Here is a 22,452-nt window from a genome sequence, read left to right as displayed (position 1 = left end):
CCATCTGGTCCATCCATTCACTCGCCTCTCTTTGATCCCAAGACATCGTAGGTGACTCTTCCATGCGTTGGCGGAAGCTTCGATCATATTGCAGCCACCCCATGCCCCCGTAGCGCCTGAACCTGTCCAGGATAGTCTGGTTGTATCCATTCAATGCCGGACCTTGCTCTGGAAATTTCGCCAACATTATGGCTGCCAGTAATGCAAAGGCGTCCAACCAGTTGTTAATATTTTCCTCGGGCCTTATCCTCTTTCTATCCTTGCTGTCTTTGCTGGGCCCGGCTATCCGTAATGTGTCTGCCCCCCTGCGCACATGCTCCAGTAGAGTGAAAATATCCAGGAATTCCCTCCTCCAAACTCTCTCTTTCACCTCCAGTGGGATATGCCATGCTTCTGACCGTGTCCCATTAAGCCCCCCTGCCCCTACCCTACTGGACAGTGTTGTATTTGTATCACTGGCTTGGGTTACCTTTGGCAAGGGAGCTTTTCCATAAGCAATAGCGTCACTGTTCCCCGACTGAGCCGAAGCTTTCCTTCCCGCCCCCTCTTGGGCCCCTTGCTCCATACACACCCCTTCCCAGACTTGTACTTGGGACCCCTCCTGTGTAACGTCCAACTTTATCCCTTTATCTACCCCTACCGCCTTCCCATTGTTTTCGCCATTGTGTGTAAGCCAATTATTAACCAGTTTTTTAATGACTTCCGTCAACTCACCCACGGAACCAACTTCTGCTGTTAAAGCCACTTCTTTGCTCGACTGGGCTTTGTCCACTCCCATTGGCCTACTTGGCACAACTGCCCACAACACTGCTCCCGCTACCTGTGCGCGTTCCCCCGTTATTTCCTTTGTTACGTCCTCTGGTGGCATCCTTGCCTTTTTTGCTCCTGCAACAGAACCGCCCTTCCCCCTCGCTTTCTTTTCCACACCCCGCTTTTCACCCCGTGTCGCTGCATAAGTATGGCCATTAATTTGAAAGCCTTCCCCTTGCAAGTCTTCCATGTCCTTGCCTCGTCCATCTCCTTCAGGGGCGGATGATTGCATTTGCGCCATTGCCAGCTCCCACCCTTCCCAATTCTTGGCTTTTGCTGTTGCTGCAAAGCGGGCCCAAAGCTGCTGAACTTCCTGGTCGCCGCGGTACTCCATTCCTGGGATCACCCCGCTAGATCCAGCTTCTTCGTTCGCCGCTAGTTCTAGAATGCCGCCTTGAGGCAGTCCTTTTGTGGGCTGACCTAAAATTGAAAATGATGTTAACTTTGCAAGAGGTGGCTGTGAGTACCTTAGTGTGTTAACCATGGGCCCAGGGTACCGCACCCCTACCACCCCCCAGTGCCGTCTTGCGGTGTTCCGTATCGTTGATGCGTGCCGCCTCCCCATCTTTAGTAACTCACCTTGAGGTCCGGACACAACCCCTTATGCTTGTTCTGGCTCCCTTTGCCTATTCCGTGACCCACGCCACCACTGACACCACTTTGCTCCCCTCTGTAGTTCGACGTACTTATTCCTTGCTCAAATCTACAATAGAAACCAAATGTTAGCCTTCCTAAACACACCACATGCACCCCAACTGTAGCACCACCCTTGCCCGTCTTACTCCTCCACGTAACCCCCAACACCCATGTGGCACCACTCCTCCGTGTGTTCCCACACATGCTCTATCATCCGCTTTTGCCATTTACCAGTCACCCCCACCCTTGTACTCCCCCCCCACCCAACCTCCACCCCACCAGCATTGCCAGAGGCGTGCTGGGGAAGGGGGCGGAAGGTATTAGGAGCTCCCCCGTCTCCCAAACCCCTCCACCCCAAACCCCCGGCATGCGCCTTGCCCACTCTCCCCAAGGCTGTTAGGGCGTTCAACTGGACCACCTACCCCTCCAGGAACACTGTTCTCCCCCGGGCCCCTATCGTAATGTCACACAACAGTTTACTCGTCCCTAAAAGGAAACCATCCTGCGGGCAACCCCAGTCGTTACTGGCGTATCTTCTCGACTTCCTTGCTTGTACCAGTATCAAAACGCATGGCATGAGCACGCACTGTGTTTGTACCGCCACCAGTAACCAAACCGCTCATATATTTTTCCGACCTATCTCTAACCCAGCCAACAATAACTTCCTATGTCACTCTGGTTCTAACTTGAATTGGAGCCAGCCCTAGCCAGTGAGCAACATTATCACCATGCCATATCCCCTTCTTGTCTCCACATGGACCCAAATGTTCGTATATATAGATTTTTTTTTGTTGTTATTTTTGGCCCCCCTCCTTATATCTTGCCCCTCACCGCCACTGATTGGCGCAACCCCCATGGGCTCCGGCGCCCGATACCAAACCCCTCGTTCCCAAACTGGGCCTTCTGCAGCCACCTCGATGCTTCCCATCCGCGCCTCCCCACCCCCGCGCTATGCACTGCCAAAGGACACCTCTCTGGTATTTCGGGGCTTGTGAGAGTAACGTAGTTTCTTTAGTCAAGCTTGCGTTATCACCCTTCTTAGGAAACGGAATAGCGCTTATTTATTGAAGCTTTACCAATTGGAACGTCCACGAGCTAACAGCTGAAAATATGTTTTTTGTGCAAATCTTTTTTTTTTTACATGGCCACAATTCCCTCATGTGCTTTAATTACCACTTCGTTAGGTACCCACTTGACCACATGGTCACACTCCCGCCAGGCCCGGCTCCAGGAATTTTATTTGGTTGGGCCAAGGGTGCATTTGGGTGGGCCACCGCGGGCTCGAGTTGTCGCATATATGTTTAGGCAGGCCTGCTTCAGGGCCCTACTTTATCTCACAAGGCGCTGTAAGAGAGTAGGATCTGCACTTATGTTGCCCCCACTTTTTTTTGATGTATACACAGGTTTCTGGCTATAGTCTGGCTGGGTCCCTGCTAATCAGGGCCCCAGTCTCACTGATCTCTCTAAACAACTTGGTGTGCATATTAGATGCACTAGTGATTGGATACTGTGGTACCTTATGAGCCCCTAGTATATGGTACCTTAGGTACCTAGGGCATTGGTACTTCACAGGCCTACCAGGGGCTGCAGCATGTATCATGCCACCCCTGGGAAGCATTCTCAATCTGACACCACAGGCCTGCTACTGCAGCCTGTGTGAGGTAGTGTTAGCACTCCTCATTGAGGTATAGGTTCCTATATCTCACAATACACACACATATAAACCTATCAGCCATCCCTCTTGCAGGCCCTAACAATCCTGAGGGCAGGGTGCTTGGTTTACTATGTGAGGGGGTGCTTCTGCATGAGCAGGACCCCTCTGCAGCTGGCAGAGTCTATTCTCTGCTACTGTTTGTGGATGCGGTTAAACCATATACTCTTAAATGCATTATAACCTCGCGGTAAATGCTAACTTTGGAATGACTGCATCAAAACATGTCGTGTTTGGTGTCAAACAACTTGGAATCATACCCCCACACCAGTAACTGGTGTGGGAGTATCATCCTACCCTGCTAGAGGGGATGACATGTACCCACTGTACTAAACGATAGAAATCTCCTAGAGCCCTGGCATCACAAAATGGATGCCACCAGCACAGACACTGGGCTGCCCTCCTGCTGCTGAGCGAAACTCGCAGTGGAGGAAGCCCAACAAAAGGTATCCTGTCACAGGGAGGTGACAGGATACCTCCCAGACAGGATTTAGTGTATTGGAGCTGGGTGGGTGCACTCTTAGAGTGCTTTGAAGTCCTGCACTGGGGGAGCAGTAGGCTCCTCTGTGCATATGCCAGCTCAAACCGGTTCAGGGGCTACCTTATCCTGCTCTGGCGTGAAACTGGACAAAGGGAAGTGGGTGTAACCACCCACTACCCTGACCCTCCTAGAGGAGTGGTCATAGAGCTAGTCCCTCCCATATCTTCACTATAAGATAGCAAGCATTGCCAATGCAATTCAGATTACCCTGGACGAGGCTCTACTAAGAAGAATCCTGGCCCTTCGACGTTCCACTATCTCTGGAAGACTGAAGAATCTCCCTTGGAGTCAAGGAGTGACTCCCCTGCTTGGCAGGCACCTATAACTTCAATCAACGGTTGCAAACTTCACCGCTCCCGCCGGAGTCCGAAGTCCCTGTGTCCCCAGAAGTGGATTGCCTGACCTCTCGACGGCCATTTTGAGTTCCCAGCGAAGCTGTGGCATCTGGACCCCACGAGTGACGAGGAACAGCAATACCTGGGAACCATGCACTGATTTCAAGTGCAAACCCTAAACAACATTCTATAAACTTGTGCTTTGGACCATTTGTAGTCCAAGTCCCTAGCAGGTCTTGTTCCAAAATTCAGCAGCCTACCTCATCCCGAGTGACCTTGGGCTCCTGTGAAACTTTTCCTGTGAAGGCATCTCTGCGGTTACTTGCCTGTTGACTAGTGACTCCCCCGAAGACTTTATAACCGACTTCAAGGGCTCTCCTGATCGCTCCAGGCCTGCCCTCCCTTACCCTCACTGGGTAAGTCCATCAGACCTTGCTGGTCTGCATCACTGACTATCTTCAGTCCACACGAGACTTGCAGTTGCCAAGGCTTGTTGGCTCCAATCCGGTTGCAGACACCGTCATCAGCTGAAGATGTTGTGGAATCCAGCTGCTGGTCATCCTTGATCCCTCCTGGACCTCGTGAGCGAAGAGACAAAACACCATCGACGACCTGAAGCGACGCGACATCGGTGGTCATCCATCTTGCTGGCCACCGGTCACTGGCAAGTGACTTTGAACACTGTCCCCTCAATTTTCAGGTCCTCTCCATCTTCAATCCACCTTCGGATTCCAGCGAACACCTCTTCAGTCGTCTCAAGCAGCAAGTCTTCATTGGTCACCATTGAAAACAGCATCGCGACCCGACACCAAAAGACACCTATGCACCCGGCTTCCCTGGGTGAGGTAACTTGTGCACTCCGGTGCCCAAGTGTGTGTTGGCCCTCGAAATACTTACCTTGTAAGTGGCTTGCTTATTGACTTCTTCGAAGTGCCCTAAAACTTTAAAATACAAACCGCGACCTGCTCCATTGTGACCTATAGGAAACCCGTGGCTGTGTTTAGACACTGCACGCGTCTCCCGTGGGCTTGTTACTTACCTGCTAACACTGCAGTAGTGAAGCCCCAGCAATTCCCAAGGCCCTAGGCTTTGTCATTTTGCAAGTCGACTTTGTTAAACCATTTTCTTAGTATATGGTCTGGTACGCCCCTAGGGCTCCAGCCATATTTGTGCTTAATTTATTGAGAACTGTTGACATTTGAATGTGTATCTGGGTTCTAATCTCATAAAGAGATTAGTAGAGTGTATCTAGAAATAAATACATATATATTTGATATATATACCTGTGTGGTGTCCTTTTCATTTGGTAATTCAAGAGATTATAAGGTAAAACAAGCTGCTTTACATTCCTCAGAGACTTAGCCTGAAGGCTGCTCTCCACAGCTACCACTAGGATAGCTTTCTTTAAAAAGGTTGTCTTAAACCTATCTACCATAAGAGTCGAATTGGACTGGTGCAAGGTGGCCACTATAACTAGTGACCAGCATATGCCAGGGCAACTTCTCACAGGCGCCATAAAACATCACTCTTTTTCAGATCTCTTTCTACTACTATCACCCTCAAACAGTGTTTTTTCCATGTAATGTTCCTTTGATGGAAAGAGGAGGTTTCTGAGGTGGGAGTATCAGGCAAGTGACACTTCTCGGGCTCCCTCTGTGCGAGCCTTCAGGGAAAATCCCTATTCCTTACTACCTCCACCTGACCCCGGACTCTGCAGCGCACTCCCTTACAGGCTCCCTCTGTGCAAGCCTTCAGGGAGAATCCCTCTTCATTACTACCTCCACCTGACCCCGGACTCTGCAGCGCGCTCACTTACAGGCTCCCTCTGTGCAAGCCTTCAGGGAGAATCCCTCTTCATTACTACCTCCACCTGACCCCGGACTCTGCAGCGCACTCCCTTATAGGCTTGCTTATCCACAGCTCCTCTCCAGTGCACCTTATCTCACAGCTGACCTCGGGCCCCAGCCCCATAACCGGCACCATCGGGCTCTACTTTCATTTTCCAGTACAACATTAGTAACATCGCCTTTGTAATGTCCTAGGTTCCCCCCAGTGAAGACCAGTAGCCAAGATGCGATTCCAACCCTCCTTTATTGGTTAGAAAACTTATTACACCTAAGAGCGCCGGGCATAATGCTCCGATCGCTGTAATCTGTCTCGCGCAGTAGCGTCCAATATGGCCGCCACACGCATTTGCGTGCCTACGTAGTGCGTGTCCACTAGACCGCGACACTACATATCTCCCCCTTTTATACCACACAAAACTAATTACATGACTGTGAGTGTTATTCCAGTTCATAGTCTTTAAACTTGGATGGTCTCACCACCGCTCGCCCAACTCGGGTGCATCTTACCGGGGTAGTGTGTCCTTCTCGACCCCCTTCTACGACTGGGCTTCCCCTTCTTCCTTCATGGGTACCTTTTCCTTCTCTGTCTCCATTCTCGCCCACTTCCCGGGTCCTTTCCTCCGTTGTTGGTCCTTCTCGTTCTTTCCTCTCGCTGTTAAGGTCTTCAGGAACACTCTCTCCCTTCTCTCCATTCGGAGTTCTTATTTCGTTTCTCATGTCCTCTGGTGATGTCGCTCCTTCCTTGTCCTCACGGGGCCACTGTAGAATTCTGTTGCATTTGGCCATGCGGTCCTGGGACCACACATTTCCATCGCTGAGCAACGCCGCTTGGTCATACACTTCTCCCATTCTTAGGGGTGGGGAGTATTTGCTGTCTCCCTTTCTCTTGAGTGCTGCCAACTTTACTCTGACCCACTCCCCTTTTTCTAAGGCTGTCTCTTTCACGTTTTTTCTGCGGTTGTAATGTTCTGTATATATCCTCTGTGCTTTCTCCAGGTTGTGTTGCACCACTGCTGGAGACCATTTGCTCGTGATTGTCTTCTCTTTCCATGCAACATTGTCTTTGGTGAAGGGTTGCCTTCCTCGTAGAATTTGAAACGGGCTGTACCCCGTGCTAGTGGGGGTGATGCGGTAGGCCCATACCGTGCTTTGTACTTCCTTTTCCCAGTCTTTGCCCCTGGAGATGGCTGCCTGTATGGAGCCCATTATCACCCTGTTGAACCGTTCTACTTGATCGTTGCTGGCAGGGTGATATACTGACGTATGTTTGAGTAGAATGCCATTTCTTTCTGCAAATCGGGTCCATTTGTCCGAAGTAAATTGGGGTCCGTTGTCACTAATTATGGCTCTGGGGATGCCTTCCCTGAGGAATACTGTTGTGAGGAATCGGAGTATTGTGTCAGTGTCCATTTCTTCTTGAATGTATACCTCTGGCCACTTTGAGTATTTGTCCACTATAACACATATGTACTTGGGGATTCCCTGGTTGTCAAGTACAGGCCCCAAGATGTCCACTGCCACTTCTTCCCAGGGATTACTGGGGTTCGTGAACCTTCCTAAAGCAGGTCTCATAGGTTTCAGGATTTTGTCAGCTCCTTGGCATTGCACACAGTCTCTTACATGTCTCTCCACCTGTAGATCCATACCTGGCCACCAATACATTTGTTTGGTTCTTGCTTTAGTCTTCACGATTCCCAGGTGCCCTTCATGTATTATAGTCAAAAGATGAGGTATTATATTCGCTGGTGGGACCACTCGGTTTCCTCGGTATACAAACACTCCATCATTCCCCACCGACAACTCGTCCCTGACCTCGTAGAATTGTCGAATTTGAGGCGTCTGTCGTTTCCTATCGGGCCACCCTTGAACTATGCATTTCTTGATTTCTTCCAGGTCTCTATCTGCTCCATACGCGTCCTTCCATTCTCGCCTGCTTATTGCCCGCTCCGGATCATCTGTCAAGGTTACCATCACATCATCTTCTTCTGTGCCACTGGTGGCACTTTCCATTGCTGACGCTCTGCTGAGATAATCTGCTATCTTGTTTCTTGAGCCTGGTATGTATTCCACATCATAACGATATTCCAAGAGTTTCAGTGTCATTTTCGCTATGTGGGGTGTCGCGCTGGCATGTCCGCTTGACGTTAGTACCTTCACTAGTGGTTTGTGGTCCGTTTTCAGCAGGAATCGCGTGCCCCACAGGAACTGGCGATACTTTCCCATGGCCCATACTACAGTCAACATCTCTTTCTCTATCACGCTGAACTTTTGTTCTGAATTCGTTAGTGACCTGGACGCGAAGCTGATCGTCTCCTTGTTGCCGTCTTGTCTCTCTTGCATGAGCACTGCTCCTAACCCCTTTTCGCTAGCGTCTGTCATCAATATCAATTTTCCTAGGGGATCGTACCCTTGTAGCGGGATAGCCTGGCTGATTTCTCGTTTAACTGTGTCAAACTCTTCTTGCGTGTCTTCCGTCCATGCAAAAGCTGTTTTCTCCCTCGTGAGCTGCCTCATGTGGGGCCTTATGTAGGTGGCCTGGCATTTACCACTTCATAAATACCGAATCATACCGATTCGGTATTTATGAAGTGGTAAATGCTATGTAGGTATTTATGCAGTAAAAATTACCGATTCGTAGAAATTCGGTAATTACCGAATCGGTATTTACCGATTCGGTAATGAGGCATACCTTCCCATTGATGGGAAGGTATGCCTCATTACCGATTCGGTAAATACCGATTCGGTAATGGGGGGAGCACATGCAAGGGTGGCAGGGTGTCACATTGACACCCTGTTGCACCCCTGATTCGGCCATGTGTGCACATGTGGCGCACATACATGCCCTAAGGGCATGTATGTCTGCCACATTGCACACTTAAAGGTGCACAAAAATGCTTTTTTACACCTATTCGTCATTTACCACCAACCTTTAGTTGGTGGTAAATAACGAATCCCCACACCCACCACACACTCCCCCTACATCTCATTTCATGATTCGGTATTTACCGAATCGGTAAAATTACCGATTCGGTAATTTTACCGATTCGGTAAATACCGAATCATGAAATGATCCCCCTACATCTCAAAAGCCTAAATACCGGTCGGTAACGGTATATTTACCGAAAATCGTCCGTTACCGACCGGTATTAGGCTTCCTACATGAGGCCCGTGGTGGGTTTTCGTGGCAAAGTGTTGGACAAACTTACTGTAGTATTCCGCCATCCCTAGGAAGGATCTTACTTCTTCCTTGGTGGTGGGCGGAGGAGCATCACATATGGCTGTCACGTTCCCTTTTTTTGGTGTTATTCCTTTTTCTCCGATTTCATGCCCTAGGTAGGTGACTGATGACATGCCAAAATGGCACTTCTCCCACTCTGCTGTTAGTCCGTTTTCCTCCAGGATCCTAAGTACCACATCCAGCTTCTCGTCGTGGTCTTCTTGTTCCTTCCCCATTACTAGGATGTCGTCTTGGAAGTATTCAATTCAATTCAATTCAAATGATCTTTATTCGGATATATTTAAAACATCCATAAAAGTACATACAAATTGCAGCATTCATCCCTATACACAATAAAAGTTACATCAACAATAATAACTAAGATATGTGCAAAACAGCCAAAAAAGTATAAATGACAATGTACAGATAGTACAAAAAATGCTTCTGGATCTAACAGACCATTTCCATTTTGTTCGACATCAAGGAATAAAAAGATAAAATTGATAACTCTATAAAATACATCCATTTAAATATATATAAAACATAAAAGTCATCCCAATGAACAAAGATAAAACAGATCTTATTAATCAAAGCACATCTAAGGGAACGCCCGTTGTACAAAAATGCAATGTGCAAATAATGATGCAAACTGTCAGGCCAGGTTCATTATGGTATATAAACACCCATTATCCAAAAAAAAAAAAAAAAAAGTGCAATGTGCAGATGGTGCGAGATGGTTAAACAACCTATCAGGCCGTGTTCATTGAGGCATGAGAACGAACAGCAATTTTGAGAAAGTGGCTAACTCTGGAGATTACATCGTCAGTGCTTAGCATCAGTAAAATTCTGAAAGCCTCGTTATAATCCGTCAAAGCACTAACTCTAAAATAGGGAATTAGGAAGTGTTTGGTATATTTTGCATAAAAGCCACAAAACAATGTAAAATGCAGCAAGCTTTGCTTCCCACCTTGGTTACATGGACAGTCTAAATTTCCCAAATTATGGGTATAACCCAAGGGGAAACAAAGTAAATTTACCACACTTCCATCCCTAAACCTAAATAGCAAACTCCTGTTCCATCTGCCCAGTTTCTTGCGCAAGTAACCTTGGGGCATATTATGTGGCCTAGCACAAGGTTCTTGAATAGGAATATACCTAAGGATTGCTGGCTTAGCGAGTTCAATATTTTCTCGATTCACTCGGTACAGATCGAATAAGGCCCTTCTTACTATATTCTTATGCGAAGAGTCTATTGTTTCAGGGGCTAAGAAAAGGTGCCCCATTTCTACACTTGCTAAACTCTTCTGTACCGCATTAAGCCAGGGAATGTAATTGGCCCGCTCACTTTTTAGATAGTCTGAGATGATATCACGGGTCAACGAGGCAGCGGGGTTACGCCAAATTTTTAACCAAAACAAAGCGGGTCTTGATTTTTTAAAATCCTCTATGTAGGGGAGATTCAATTCTCTATGACACACATAGGAGGGTGCTGAAATAACCCCCCCCCCCCCAGGGCCTTCCTACAGAATTTATTTTCTTCTGTCTGAATGTTGGTGCAATTCGAGTAACCCCACACCTCGGCACCATAGGCTCCTGTAGGGACGCACTGGGTCTTATAAATTTGTAAAAGGGATGAAATGACCTCGACATGCTTTGGTTGGCGTAGAGTAATTATAGAATTAATGGCTTTGCCCAGTTTGTTCCTCCCTCTGGCAACATGAGGTTGCCAGGATCCAAAATCAGAAAACAACAAGCCTAGATAAGGGAAGGTACAAGTGCTGTTTAAAACATTATTCCCTGACGTAATATGGCAAATTTTATGTTTCTTTGGCCCGCAGGACATTATGTAGGATTTTTTAAAATTTGTACATAAGTCAAGATCAGCCATATAAGAAACGAAGCCTGAGATTAAAGTGCGCAGTGCATTGGTTGTACGACCTATAAGTACCGAATCGTCGGCATAAAGAAGTGCGGGGAGGGGGTTGCCATTGACGAGCGGAACATCGGTGGTTAGTTTACCCAAAGATGTGCTTAGTTCATTTATATATAAAATAAAAAGCAGGGGGGCCAGGACACAGCCTTGTCTTACTCCCCTGCCAATTAAAATCTCGCCCGAAACCTCACCATCGTTATTAATACGGACACGAGGTTTTAAATCACTGTGTAGATGGGCCAAAAATTTAACCAACGGTTCATCCAAACCATGTCTAAGCAAGGCTGTCCATAAACGGGAACGATTAACAAAATCAAAAGCAGAACTTAAATCCATAAAGCCTAAATAAAGTGGGGATTTTTTAGCTATGGTATATTTATCTAAAACTAAATTTAAGTTTAAGCACTGCTCCACCGTCCCTACATTGCTTCTAAAACCTAACTGACATGGGTGTAAAATTTTATTTTCTTCAGCCCAAGTACTGATCTTATTAAAAATGACCCTACCCAAGATCTTCAATGTATTATCGATTAGTGATATTGGGCGATAGCTGCCAGGGTCAGGTCTATTACCTTTTTTGAAGATAGGTACGATGGTGCTGTTAGACCAGGAATCGGGCAGTGAAGTAATAGATAAATTATTAAAAACATTACACAATAATGGTGACCAAAAGTCAGGCTCTGATTATTATTATATTAAATCAATGGATAATCCATCGGGCCCCGGCGCTTTGTTTCCTGCGCTTTGAGAAATTGCGTCCTCCACCTCCATTATGGAAATGTTCGGAAACTTAAAAGTTTGGGAATTTACCACGGAAGAGATCGGTGCCATATAAATATTTGTAAAATGCTCCACCCATACATCCCCTAGTATGCTACAGTTTATGGGAGTAATGTTGGAGCCAAACGATTTCAGGTTCTTAACCTCGCTCCAAAACCCAGCAACATCCTTCGTTGCTGCTGTGCGTACAAGGGATTCCCAATGGGTTTTTAAGAGCTCTTCGGAGCGTGTTTTTAAAGTGCGTTTGTAACTAGACCTCAGAGACCTCACCAATAACTGATCAGGTGGGTCAGCTTTTAGAGCAATTCTCAATTCTCTATTTGCTTTAGAGCAGGATTTATCAAACCATCTCGGGTTAGTATTAGTGTTAGTTAAAGCTGGCTTAGATATCTCCTTTTTTATGGTCTTGCACAGCTCCGAAAATGCTTCCACAATCGCGTGTCCAGGGCAGTCGGAGGATAGACAGGTGGATACTAATCGGGGGTTAGACTTTATAACACAAGCTAACACCCCCTTATTGTCAATCCCCTTCCAGACCACCCTGAGTTTGTCTGTCGACGCGACTATGTTTTTAGCCCCTATTTCTGTCCGTTTCACCTTTTTGTTAATAGATTTGAAACTAGATAAAATCGGGTAGTGGTCGCTATATGCAGTTCTAGCGACTGTGGCCTCTAATAAAAGATCCACAAGTGGGGAGGTTATGAATACGTAATCAATTGTAGATGCACACCCATGCCCAACATAAGTAGCCACAGGACATTTGTTTTCAATAGTATTATTTGCCTTTTCCATGACATTGATTAAGTCCCTTGTAGCCAGGTGATTAGACAGTTCTTTACCTCTTTTACAAGGGGGGGTTTGACGGTGGATGTGTGCATTAAAATCTCCTCCTAAACATATCCCATCAAGTTTACCACACTTTTGTCCTTCTGTAATGTCATCAATAAAATTAAACAACTTAATAAAATTCATATTAGGATGTGTTTTAAAATCATTATTGTAAAAATGTATTAAACATATTCTTATTCTACTGATGTAAAGCAATGCCTGAAAGCTCCTGTCATATGTTTCCAGCTGTTCGACTTTAACATCTGCACCAATTTTGACCCAGATGTAAAGTCCCCCACTGGGTCTACCCAAAACTGGGATTGGTGCAGTTTGGTTAAAACAACTATATCCATCAAAAAGTGGGGAAGTAGTGCACCAAGTTTCTTGAAACATCAAGATGTGAAATTTGGAAACCCAGTCCACCCAGTCCCCATTTGTTACTTTAGCGTTGAGACCTGCTATATTCCAACTCAGGATTGTCAGATTATTAATCGATGTTACCAAGGTGGAAACATGACTGTTGCCCTTAGGCGCCTTGGCATCATTAGCAGCCACTGTAGTCGGATCAATAGTTAGATCCCCCGCCGGGCCAGATATATTAAGATAATTCCTGCTTACTAGATCTGGAAGGGTAGTTGGTAGTCAGTCCAAGGAGCCCAGATCAGACAAAGCACTGAACCTGTTGTGCAGGGGAAAAGGTGGTAGCAGGGCTAGGTGGTCTATAGTGGGGTCTGTAGAAATAGCCCAATGGCAGAGAGGTTATGACAGTAGAGGGGGAAAAACACATATTAGTACTACCAAGAATAAATTTAACTGTAGAGGGATTTCTAAAATTAATAACAATACAGTCCCCTTCTATATTCTTAGGTAGTGGCCCAACCCAACTTACCCGTCGAACAGTCAAGATTTCTCTCATAATATTAGGGCCTACCCCTTTATGTTTAGATAACCAGTCTATACACTTGTTGTTTAGCTGCATCCATGACTCACTCTGTCCCTCCCTTAACTGAGGTACGCCTGCCAGGATAATTACATAGGGGCAGGCGTCAGGGGGCAGATGGAGAGCAGTCCCTGGGTGTATTGTTGGCCTTGTAGCGGTGGTTTGACCCTTATCTAATCCAATGCTAGTAGGTACCTCCCTCCTTGCAACTGGCAGGGTGGGAGCATCCTTTAACATATTAGTGGCCGTACTAGTAGGGTGTACTGGTTCCGTTGCTCCTATCAGGGTTTGCTGGGTGGTTTTTGCAATGTGACTTCTCCCTTCGTTAACACTTTTGGATGCAGTATTAGAGGTAGTTGCGCCACTAAAAGCATTAGGCCCTTCACTCAAAACACCCCTATTAGCGACTTCTAGCTCCTTCAACAAGCGCTCTCCCCTTATTAAATCAAGGCTAATAGCCCCCTTCCTTTTGACATCTTCATTCTTTATCAGAGTTTCAATTCGGTCTAATCTTTTAAAAATATTATTAAACTGCTTGATCATTTGACATTCTAACTGTTTAAAAATGGTGTCCACAATAGTTTCCATAAAATTCACGTTAGACTTCTTTGATGTAATACTTTCACTAACAAAATCCGTCTGTGTGCATGTGCAATTATAACCACTTCTTGGAGGGGTAATGTCCAAGGGTCCTTCAACGGATTGTGATTGTTCAGTCATAACCATACTACCCCCAGTTGTTTTTTGCTTCCCTCTGGTCCACATACTCTGTGGTGTGGGTTGGTCCTTATTACATATAGCTTGTTTCCTTTTATTGGTTAAAGATTTTGGAGGGCCTCTTTTCCTTTTTCCTCCAACAGGTTTGGTTTTCGAGGTTACAAGAGGGATGGAAACATGTGCAGTGGCATCAAGCTGGGAGTCAAGGATAATAGTGTCACTTTCCCCCCCAGGGGTAACAGATGGTAAATGAGACGAATTGGGTTTGGTAACTGTAACAATTGGGGATAAAGGTACGATATGTTCTATACTTAAATCCCGGGGCTCAGAGTGTGCATGTAAGAGCTCCAATGACATCCGTCTCTCTGTGCTCGCAATTTCATTAGCAACCATGTTAAAATCATTGTCCAGCATATTTTCTAGGGATAACGATGTTATGGGGTCGGTCACTATCGGTTTACCCATAGGATTTGCGGAGCGTTTCCCCCTGATGGACATGTCGCCTCTCTCACCTTACTTTACAGCTTAGTGGGGTGGCCCGCCCGACCACTGATGACCACAGAGGGCCCGCCCTTTGCCCGGGCTTAGCCCGGCGCCGCCCGCGCGCGTCCCGCGACGCGGAGGGAGCCTCTCCAATTTCAAGCGCCTCCGGGTGCGCTATCCGGCGGAACCAGGAAGTGGCACCGAGCACTCTGGGAGCTGTAGTCTCCCCCCACAGCAGCCAGCGGTAGTGATGGCGGCAGGGGAGACCAACAGCGTTGCCGTCCCGAGAGAAAAGTGCCAGAGATGCCTTCCGTGTCAGGTAGGTGTAACGAATGCCCCCGCTCCACCGAGGGAGCCTCTCCAATTTCAAGCGCCTCCGAGCGCGCTATCCGGCGGAACCAGGAAGTGGCACCGAGCACTCTGGGAGCGGGGGAGACCAACTCCCTCTATGTCTCTGAACAGACGGGCCATTAGCTTTTGGAAAACTGCTGCTGCTGATGCCAGACCAAAGGGCATGCGGCAGAACTGATAGCACCCAAATGGAGTTATGAATGACGTCAGTTTCTTGCTCGTGGGGTGCAGGACTACCTGGTGGTATGCCGACTTTAGATCGATGGTGGAGAACCATTTCACTCCTTTTGTTCGTGCCAGCATTTCCTCTATGCGTGGTAGCGGGAACTTCTCCACCACAATTCATTTATTGAGTTCTCTGAGATCCACACATAAGCGCACCTTGCCTGTCGGTTTCATGGCCCCACCAATGGTGCCAACCATTCCGCGCTGTCGATGGGTTCAATAATTCCTTCTTCCTCCAGTCGGTGTAGCTCCTGTTGCACTGCCTCTCTCACTGCGATCGGTATGTTTCTCACTTTGTGTGTAACTGGGTGGACATTTTCCTTGAGCACGATTTTGTGGGTAAATTTTTCCTATTTCCCTATCTTGTCACCAAATATTTTCGGGTGTTCGCTTCGCAGTCCCGCTGCCTTGGACCATTTTCCTTCCAACGTTACTAACACTTGGGTGTCTCCTCCTGGATTCAGTTGCATTCCCAGTTCTCCTTGGTCCATCCACCCTAGGACCGAGGGTCCTTTCTTTGCAACGTACAATTTGCACTGGGCGCTGCGTTCTTTGAACTGGAAGAGCAGTCTTCGAAATCCTACCATTGGGATAGGTTCCCCCGTGTAGGTGACCAGTCATATGTCGGGAGGTTCCAGATGTGGGCCTACTTTAGGTTCAAATTTAGCATTCCACACTGATCTTTGGACGATCGTGTAGGGAGACCCCGAATCCGCTACTATGGTGATTTCCACTCCTCCGATGTGAATGTCGCACTGGGGTTTGCGAGACCTTCTGCCGTCAATGCCTAGCACTTGGTCTTCCACGCAAAGGACGTCGCCATCTTCCTCTTGACCCTCTTCTTCCTCTCCTAGGTCTTGTGCCACGTATTTCACTGCGCGCTGTTTCCACTTCCTTCGACACACCTTCTCATAGTGGCCGACCAGGCCGCAGAACGCGCACTTTGCTCTGAAGGCGGGACATCGTTTGTCATGTGCCGCATGGTTCGGGCTCCCACACCTGTAGCACTTCGACGTTCCTTCTTTGTCTTGTTTCCACGTTTGTCCTGGTTTTCCTTTCCCCTTGTGCGTTCCCTTGTTTTGTCCTGGCGCCGATTTTCCTCTTCCGTATTGGTCGGCGTCCTCCACCTTGTTTATCGTGGGTCTCGGGACTTGGTCTCTCTTCGCTGCATCTGCGCAGCGCTTAGTTAGTTCTGCCCTTTTCACAATGGCTATCACGTCTTTTAGCGTCGCATCTCCACTTGCCCACAATTTATCCTGCACCGTCTTGCTTGTTGTGTGCATTACTATTTGGTCCTTTATAAATTTGTCGTGTAGAGCTCCGAATTTACACGTTATCACTAGCTTCCTTAGTGCCGCAACGTAGTCGTCTATCGTTTCCCCCGCTTCTTGCTTCCTCTGCTGGAAATTGTAGCGGTCGATAGATGTGCATACTGCGGGGCGATAGTGGTTGTCTAAGTCTTCAATGGCGTGTTTGAACACATCATCGTCCGCTGCTGGTCGGGTAACCGGTGTTAGGTTTTGGAATACTCGTATGCCCTCTGGTCCCAGATTATGTAAAAGTATCCTCTTCCTCTTGTCTTCCAATGCTTCGAGGTAATTTTTGAAATATTCCCTCCAGTCCTCCCATTTCATTTGAGGCTCCCCTGGCCTTGGTAGGAACGGGACTGGCGTCGTTAGTGCTGACGCCTGTGCGCACATCTTGGCTCCTGCCTGTTTTCTAGGACTGCCTGGCCCTTCCGCCCCTTCTCCTCTTCTCCGGGTCGTCTGGGCCTCTTCAGTACCTTCTGCGCTGTTCCTCCCTGATTCCGCCAGGGCCTCCTCTATATCTCGCTCTGGTTTGCTTGCTTACGCTTCCTTGCGACTGGTCGGCACCCTTGCTTTTCTCGTGCCTCCCTCTGGCTTCCGTCTGCCACTGCCGCGCTCTCTCGGTGTCCTGGTGTCTCTCCTGTGACCACCTGGTGTACCTGCTACTGTAGGACGTCGTCCCCTCCGGCTCTCCTGCTGGTGGGGGTCTCTCCTCCTCTGGGTGTCCTTCAGGGTCGATTTATCCCACCCTCGTCGCCACTGTAATGTCCTAGGTTCCCCCCTGTGAAGACCAGTAGCCAAGATGCGATTCCAACCTTCCTTTATTGGTTAGAAAAAGGTTTGTGTCATCCTCTGAGGCGGAAGCCGGAGGACTGTGTGTGTGTTTAGCTTTTAAAAACTGCACTATTTTCTTTTGTTGAATTTTAAAAAACAAACTTCACTGGGCTTATCTGCCCAAAAGCGCCGACCTAAACGCGCTATCACCGCCCTCCTCGATCCCCTGACACAGCGACCCCTCGCTCTCTCAGGAACGCCCTAAGCCGACAGCCACGCCCACTGCGAGGCCACGCCCCCCCTGACAACTACAAATACGCTGATTGGAAGCGCTTGCAGCTGTTTGTGTCATCCTCTGAGGCGGAAGCCGGAGGACTGTGTGTGTGTTTAGCTTTTAAAAACTGCACTACATTCTTTTGTTGAATTTTAAAAAACAAACTTCACTGGGCTTATCTGCCCAAAAGCGCCGACCTAAACGCGCTATCACCGCCCTCCTCGATCCCCTGACACAGCGACCCCTCGCTCTCTCAGGAACGCCCTAAGCCGACAGCCACGCCCACTGCGAGGCCACGCCCCCCCTGACAACTACAAATACGCTGATTGAAAGCGCTTGCAGCTGTTTGTGTCATCCTCTGAGGCGGAAGCCGGAGGACTGTGTGTGTGTTTAGCTTTTAAAAACTGCACTATTTTCTTTTGTTGAATTTTAAAAAACAAACTTCACTGGGCTTATCTGCCCAAAAGCGCCGACCTAAACGCGCTATCACCGCCCTCCTCGATCCCCTGACACAGCGACCCCTCGCTCTCTCAGGAACGCCCTAAGCCGACAGCCACGCCCACTGCGAGGCCACGCCCCCCCTGACAACTACAAATACGCTGATTGGAAGCGCTTGCAGCTGTTTGTGTCATCCTCTGAGGCGGAAGCCGGAGGACTGTGTGTGTGTTTAGCTTTTAAAAACTGCACTACTTTCTTTTGTTGAATTTTAAAAAACAAACTTCACTGGGCTTATCTGCCCAAAAGCGCCGACCTAAACGCGCTATCACCGCCCTCCTCGATCCCCTGACACAGCGACCCCTCGCTCTCTCAGGAACGCCCTAAGCCGACAGCCACGCCCACTGCGAGGCCACGCCCCCCCTGACAACTACAAATACGCTGATTGAAAGCGCTTGCAGCTGTTTGTGTCATCCTCTGAGGCGGAAGCCGGAGGACTGTGTGTGTGTTTAGCTTTTAAAAACTGCACTATTTTCTTTTGTTGAATTTTAAAAAACAAACTTCACTGGGCTTATCTGCCCAAAAGCGCCGACCTAAACGCGCTATCACCGCCCTCCTCGATCCCCTGACACAGCGACCCCTCGCTCTCTCAGGAACGCCCTAAGCCGACAGCCACGCCCACTGCGAGGCCACGCCCCCCCTGACAACTACAAATACGCTGATTGAAAGCGCTTGCAGCTGTTTGTGTCATCCTCTGAGGCGGAAGCCGGAGGACTGTGTGTGTGTTTAGCTTTTAAAAACTGCACTATTTTCTTTTGTTGAATTTTAAAAAACAAACTTCACTGGGCTTATCTGCCCAAAAGCGCCGACCTAAACGCGCTATCACCGCCCTCCTCGATCCCCTGACACAGCGACCCCTCGCTCTCTCAGGAACGCCCTAAGCCGACAGCCACGCCCACTGCGAGGCCACGCCCCCCCTGACAACTACAAATACGCTGATTGGAAGCGCTTGCAGCTGTTTGTGTCATCCTCTGAGGCGGAAGCCGGAGGACTGTGTGTGTGTTTAGCTTTTAAAAACTGCACTACTTTCTTTTGTTGAATTTTAAAAAACAAACTTCACTGGGCTTATCTGCCCAAAAGCGCCGACCTAAACGCGCTATCACCGCCCTCCTCGATCCCCTGACACAGCGACCCCTCGCTCTCTCAGGAACGCCCTAAGCCGACAGCCACGCCCACTGCGAGGCCACGCCCCCCCTGACAACTACAAATACGCTGATTGAAAGCGCTTGCAGCTGTTTGTGTCATCCTCTGAGGCGGAAGCCGGAGGACTGTGTGTGTGTTTAGCTTTTAAAAACTGCACTATTTTCTTTTGTTGAATTTTAAAAAACAAACTTCACTGGGCTTATCTGCCCAAAAGCGCCGACCTAAACGCGCTATCACCGCCCTCCTCGATCCCCTGACACAGCGACCCCTCGCTCTCTCAGGAACGCCCTAAGCCGACAGCCACGCCCACTGCGAGGCCACGCCCCCCCTGACAACTACAAATACGCTGATTGGAAGCACTTGCAGCTGTTTGTGTCATCCTCTGAGGCGGAAGCCGGAGGACTGTGTGTGTGTTTAGCTTTTAAAAACTGCACTACTTTCTTTTGTTGAATTTTAAAAAACAAACTTCACTGGGCTTATCTGCCCAAAAGCGCCGACCTAAACGCGCTATCACCGCCCTCCTCGATCCCCTGACACAGCGACCCCTCGCTCTCTCAGGAACGCCCTAAGCCGACAGCCACGCCCACTGCGAGGCCACGCCCCCCCTGACAACTACAAATACGCTGATTGAAAGCGCTTGCAGCTGTTTGTGTCATCCTCTGAGGCGGAAGCCGGAGGACTGTGTGTGTGTTTAGCTTTTAAAAACTGCACTATTTTCTTTTGTTGAATTTTAAAAAACAAACTTCACTGGGCTTATCTGCCCAAAAGCGCCGACCTAAACGCGCTATCACCGCCCTCCTCGATCCCCTGACACAGCGACCCCTCGCTCTCTCAGGAACGCCCTAAGCCGACAGCCACGCCCACTGCGAGGCCACGCCCCCCCTGACAACTACAAATACGCTGATTGAAAGCGCTTGCAGCTGTTTGTGTCATCCTCTGAGGCGGAAGCCGGAGGACTGTGTGTGTGTTTAGCTTTTAAAAACTGCACTATTTTCTTTTGTTGAATTTTAAAAAAACAAACTTCACTGGGCTTATCTGCCCAAAAGCGCCGACCTAAACGCGCTATCACCGCCCTCCTCGATCCCCTGACACAGCGACCCCTCGCTCTCTCAGGAACGCCCTAAGCCGACAGCCACGCCCACTGCGAGGCCACGCCCCCCCTGACAACTACAAATGTGCCGGCCATTCCAGCGCAGCGGACGAGCGCAGCGGGAGCGCCGTTTGCGCGCCGAAGGCGCGCCTAAGGCAAGCCCGTCTGCGCCCGTCCGCGCCACGACCGGGCCTAGGGCACGCCACGCTGCCCAATCTAAGGTATGTACCAACCCAATGCCTACACTAACGAGAGAAAAAATCCTCTCCCTAAACAACAACTGGAAAAACTGTCATAATGTGATCAATGTCGAAAACTGGTTAGGGCCTCTAAGCTGCCACTCATGTAAAACCACTCTCACCCCAGAGAAATGGTCACCCGCTACGGAAGACTTGACCCTGATCCGAGGAGCCCTAATCAACGCTAGGTCAATATGTAAAAATGGAGCTCATATCTATGACCTCATCACAGAAAACGACTTTGACCTACTATTTGTAACTGAAACCTGGCTAAAAGCATGGTGCAACCCTGTTATAGCCCAGGCTGTTCCACATGGATACCTCATCCAACGTGCTGACAGACAGGAACAAAGAGGTGGTGGCCTTGCCATTATCCACCGGGACTCCATGAAATGCTCCACGTTCGAGATATCGGACATTAAGGGAGCAGAAAGCATAGGTTTCCGCATCCAGATAAATGATGAAAACACCTTTGCCGGTGCCCTCATCTACCGCCCGCCAGGACCACAGAACGGTTTTTCACTTAGTTTTGAAGAGGCACTCAGCACTCTCGCCATGAAATACGCCAACTTCACCGTTCTGGGCGACTTAAATTTCCACCTGGACAAAGTCAATGACCCTAACACAATATGGCTCAATGAACTCACCGATATTCTGGGACTGGAAATACGGACCAAGAAGCCCACGCATAAAGCAGGCCACATCCTGGACTGCATTTGCACCAATCTCACTACCCTTACTACAGCAACTCCTCTGCCGCAAACGTGGACTGACCACTGGCTAATCCCCTTTAACCTCGCTCTTAAAAAAAGGACAAACTTTCCCAAACCAAGAATTGATACTCAGGCACAGACAGACTGGAAAAAACTAGCAAACTCCCCCAATCTGCACCTCGTTGCCGAGAAATTAAAACCCCTCCCCACTGGTTGCACTGAAACAGATTACAGCAATTTCTGCACATGGATCACAAATCTCGGAAAACCCCCCAATCCGCAAACAGTGAGGAAAAAGCATAATAAAAAATGTGCCCCATGGTTCTCCCCCCACCTCAAAGACAAGCGCTCAGAGGTTAGAACCCTCGAAAAGAAATGGCGTCGCACCTATAGCGACTCTGAACTCCTACATTACAAAACTGCTAGGAAACATTATCACGAAATGATAAAAATCGCCAAAAAAGAACATTTCCTTGAAGCCATCACCAAGTCTAACAACAATCAAAAGCAAATCTTCAAAATAGTCGATGACTTCATGAATCCCAGAATTCTTAGGCAAGAGATCCCACCCTCTCTCGCCCTGTGCAACTCAATTGCAGACTATTTCGAACAAAAAATTCAAAACCTAATTAAAGACTTTCCAGACCCCCCCGAATCCCTTTTACAGGAAAACCTACCTACAACCAACAAAAACCCGCAGCTAAGCAATTTTGCCCCGGTCAACATGGAGGAAACTCGCCAAGCTATCCTCTCTACCAAGTCAGGCTCCCCGTTTGATCCGTGTCCCCCTTTGCTACTCCAAACCATAGTGGACACTGTGAATCCCACTATAAACAATATTATTAATTCCTCCCTTGCTACCGCTGCCATTCCCTCTGAATGGAAACTCGCTGCCGTGAAACCCCTTCAAAAGAAAACCCTTGCCGACCCCACCACACTCTCCAACCTCCGCCCTATATCGCTGCTCCCTCTACTGTTTAAACTCACAGAGTCAGCTGTAAACAAACAGTTGACTGCATTTCTGGAGGAAAACAATCTACTACATCCTAACCAAGCAGGCTTC

At 48.4% G+C, this 22,452-nt stretch overlaps 1 protein-coding gene across 4 annotated transcripts in view; it reads left to right on the top strand.

The window, feature by feature from the left end:
• Positions 1-22,452, top strand: part of SALL2 (spalt like transcription factor 2) — a 673,107-nt gene that overhangs the window by 155,915 nt on the left and 494,740 nt on the right. Inside the window, exon 2 of one of the 4 annotated variants that reach the window (XM_085650601.1) lies at positions 7,774-7,937. The exons of the other annotated variants lie outside the window; for them this stretch is intronic. The gene's annotated coding sequence lies outside the window, so the exon portion shown is untranslated. The remainder of the gene's footprint in view (positions 1-7,773; positions 7,938-22,452) is intronic. 4 annotated transcript variants of the gene reach the window in all.

The sequence above is a fragment of the Triturus cristatus genome, chromosome 1_1, assembly GCF_964204655.1.
Source record: "Triturus cristatus chromosome 1_1, aTriCri1.1, whole genome shotgun sequence".
NCBI lineage: Eukaryota > Metazoa > Chordata > Amphibia > Caudata > Salamandridae > Triturus > Triturus cristatus.
The sequence above is the reverse complement of the archived record's forward strand: the minus strand, read 5'-3'. Positions and strand labels throughout refer to the sequence as shown.